Source organism: Alligator sinensis, unplaced genomic scaffold, assembly GCF_000455745.1.
Source record: "Alligator sinensis unplaced genomic scaffold, ASM45574v1 scaffold237_1, whole genome shotgun sequence".
Lineage (NCBI taxonomy): Eukaryota > Metazoa > Chordata > Crocodylia > Alligatoridae > Alligator > Alligator sinensis.
In genome coordinates, this window is record NW_005841849.1 from 1,260,383 (window position 1) to 1,263,919 (window position 3,537).

The window sequence follows — 3,537 nt, forward strand, 5'->3', positions numbered from 1 at the left end:
GTCGTCTGAACAACCACGCGAGTTGTTCCAGCTGGCGGGCCCCAAGCCAGTTAATCCGTCCGCAATTCGATGCCGGCAGGGAAAGGGGTACGTCTGGGGTTGCGCTCGGTGACGGGAAGAAAGATCGATAGGTGATCAGTCTATCGATCGGCAGCCGCAAGTCAGATAACTTCAGAGGCACTCTGCAGCGTGCTCAAAGCTCTTCGATTTGGGCGGAAGTCGCGCGGAATTTTAAACGGCCAGCGAGCCAATTACTAGCTGCCACGTGTGAATAATTTAGCACTGGCCAATAGCGGGGTACAAATTTACATTCGAATAGCGGGAACTCTTTGCACCGTGCATTTCTGTGCTGCAAAGAAGAAATGCATCCTGCAAAGGAAACTGCAAATTGGCGGGAACTCTTTCCTATACGCGGGTTCTCAATTGCAGCAGAACACTCTGCCGTGCAAAAGAGCTCTCATGTGACCAGGAAATTCCACAGTGCCGAGGCACAAAAATCACTGGGTTGTGACACTATTGTTCATTTATTTTCGCTCTGGAATCTATATATGTGGTTTTAACATTAGGCTTTCTGTTACTGGAAAGTCCAGGCTGTATTGTTAGAAAACCTACTGTTCCTTCCTAAGATGGAACTGCTAGCAGGTTTCCTGCTGTTGCCAAAGGTATGAGAGGGAAAAATATGAACTATGTCTCTGATTCTGGTGAAGGGGAGATAATTACAGGGGAGCTGTAGTTAGGATTGAGAAGGCCTTCCAGTTTAAAGGTTTACTCTTCTAAATGCTCTAAAATCCACAACCCATGGCTGTGATCATCCTCCAACTGATCTCGTTTGCTCAGTATTTATTGCAGCTAGTACATGACTCTGTACTGACCTCTGGGGAACAATATTGGATTAATTATGAAAGGAAGACTTCATCTTGTTAAAATAATACATACTAAACACTCACGTGCCAAACAGATTGCAATGCACACATGCTGAAAGACTAAGCAAAAGGGATTCTGGCTCTCTCGTGACCTTGGTAACTGAAGGGGACTTGCTGTAATCACTGAATCTGAACTATATCCATGTACTGAAAGTTCAAACCCTCTTCTTGTCAGAAATCTGAGGAAGATATCTAGCTGCACTGCTGTCATCTGCCTCTGTTTCTGGTATTTAATTTTGGGAAATGTAATCTGAGTAAAACTGATAATTCAGAAGGCACTCACTGATTTTTAAGGGGACAGGCCAATGAGACAGAATGACTGGAAAGTGCAGTGTAGGAATGGGTAACAAAGGAATGGGGCCACAGATTCCCTTCTCCTGTGTGTGCCGTAATCTAGGGGTACCTTTTGTTATACCCAGGATGTCTCTGTGAGCTTTTATTTTATCCAGAGAAGCACAAGAGATGCCAAAGCAAGTTCCTCCAAACTATGCACCATTATTGGGATTGTTTGTTATCAATCAAGCAATGCTAACAAGAATACCTATATACTGCAGAACATTCTTTACCAGGCGGGGTCTCAGGGCCCTCAGAATCTGTCCTCAGGGTTTGAGGCAAGTTCCAGGCTCCCACGCCTCTGCCGTTGTGTATGGGAATTTTATATAGTTCAGTTTCAGATTTCTGTATTCCTGCCCATTCCTCTGAGATAAGGGTCTCCTGGAGTCTGGTCTGTGACCATCGTTCTTTCCTAGGCTCACCTTATTACAGGGGTGGGCAAAATGTGTCCCAGGGGCTGGATGCGGCCTGCCAAGCCATTCTATCCGGCCCATGGGGCCCCTAAAACATTTAGAAAATTAATATTAATCTGCCCTGAGCTGCCTGTCATGCAGCCCTTGATGGCTTGCTGAAACTCAGTAAGTGGCCCTCTGCCCAAAATAATTGCCCACCCCTGCCTTATTAGCACTGGATGTGACCACTGGCCTAGCATCTCAACTCCCTTGAAACAGTCCCTCACAATCCGCTTCTTTCACATGCTCATCATTGTGATTCAGACCCAACGGCTTCTGGGATCAAAGCATCTGCAGGGAGGAACTAGTGACACACCAGACCCAGCAGCAAAAAGCGGTGAAGGGCATCGAGGACTTCCCAGCATTTTCCCCTCTGCTGAGACCTGAGCCCTGTTTGTGGTTAGCTGGTTAGCTAACCAAGTTAGTTAGTTACCAAGTTAGCTGGTAAAGCTGCTTCTCCGGGCGGAGGGCCTGGGTCCCTCTCCCTGCCCTTGGTCCAGTTAGCTGTGGAGGGCTCTGACGTTAAGACATGTAAGCCTCTGCATACACACGTGCTAACTTTCTGAGTTAAACCCAGCACTGTACCTAGACTCCTGGCAGGCCTGAGTGAACTTTCAGTATTGGGCCCCGCTTTGCTGGACACAATGGTAATAATAGTTTAAAAATTGCCATTTTCAGGCCCCTTTTTGGTTCAGGCCCCAGGCAGCCACCTGATTCACCCATGCCTGTGTCAGGCCCTGGTTAAACCAGCTTAACTTCTTTAAGCTGATTTAACGGTCAGTGTGCACACATACGTGGAGCAGAGTTGACTGAAATGTGGCACAAGATAATACACCTTGGAGGTGTATTATTTTGTGTTGCATTAGTTTTGTTGACTTAGCTCACAAGATGGCTGCCACCATGTCAAGTTCTATGCTCTGAGGTGGCTTAAGCCAACTTAAAATTTAAGTCACCTTATTTTAAGTCAACTTAGTGTGCATGTAGCAACATGAGACTCAGGCGCTGCTGTGTGTCTGTGTGTGTTGGGGGAGGAGGGTAGACGCACATATTGGGTGGCGACTCATTGCACAGCTCGGGGTGCCTGGCCCACGGAGCGCACAGCCCTGCAGGACCCCGGACCGGCGGCAGCCGCACAAGAGGCGGCTGCTGCAGGGTCGTGGGGAGCGGAGCGGGGCGGGGAAGGCTGCGGACGTAGGAGAGCAGCTCTTCTCCCGCGCTCCTGGACCCCGCGCGTGAGCACGCGGCGGTGCTGAGGACCCCGGGTCACGCGCGAGGACGCTCACGCTCCGGGGCAGCGCATACGTCACTAGCCTCGCGTCCCATACGTCACTAGCCTCGCGTCCCACCCCCCTACAGCAGTGCGCGCAGAGGGCGGGGCCAATCCAGGAGGCTTCTGTGTCAGGAGGCCCCGGGCCTGTGAGCGCCGGCGGAGGGGGCGGGGCTATACGCGAGACGGCCTCTCAGTCAAGGGGCATCTAGCCCCACCGCCGGCACTTTCCATGGTGTTAAAGGGTCCGGCGCCACCACCAAAATGGCAGAGGTCCCCAGCTCATCCTTGTGCCACTCCCAAGATGGCGGCGCGACCTCTCTACCTCATGGCCGCCCCCAACATGGCGGCCTGGCGAGGACCTTCCCGCCTCCTTCTTCCCCCACTCCTTCTTTCCCCAAGCACCCGGTCGCGGCCCCTTCGCGAACGGGAAACTTGCGGGGGAGGCGCCCAGGGGCAGCGCGGGCTGCGCGCGGCGGAAGCGACGCAGGCGCTGGCGGGGCAGCTCGGCGGTGACGCTATCGGCGGGCGCCGGGCGGGGCGGGAGGCCCCGGGTGACACA

At 52.2% G+C, this 3,537-nt stretch overlaps 1 long non-coding RNA gene across 1 annotated transcript in view; it reads right to left on the reverse strand.

Annotated features, from left to right (window-relative positions):
- Positions 1 to 3,514, reverse strand: part of LOC106722468 — a 31,085-nt gene extending 27,571 nt beyond the window's left edge. The window contains exon 1 of the long non-coding RNA XR_001358442.2: positions 3,301 to 3,514. This is a non-coding gene — a long non-coding RNA (uncharacterized LOC106722468). The remainder of the gene's footprint in view (positions 1 to 3,300) is intronic.
- Positions 3,515 to 3,537: the final 23 nt, after the last annotated feature.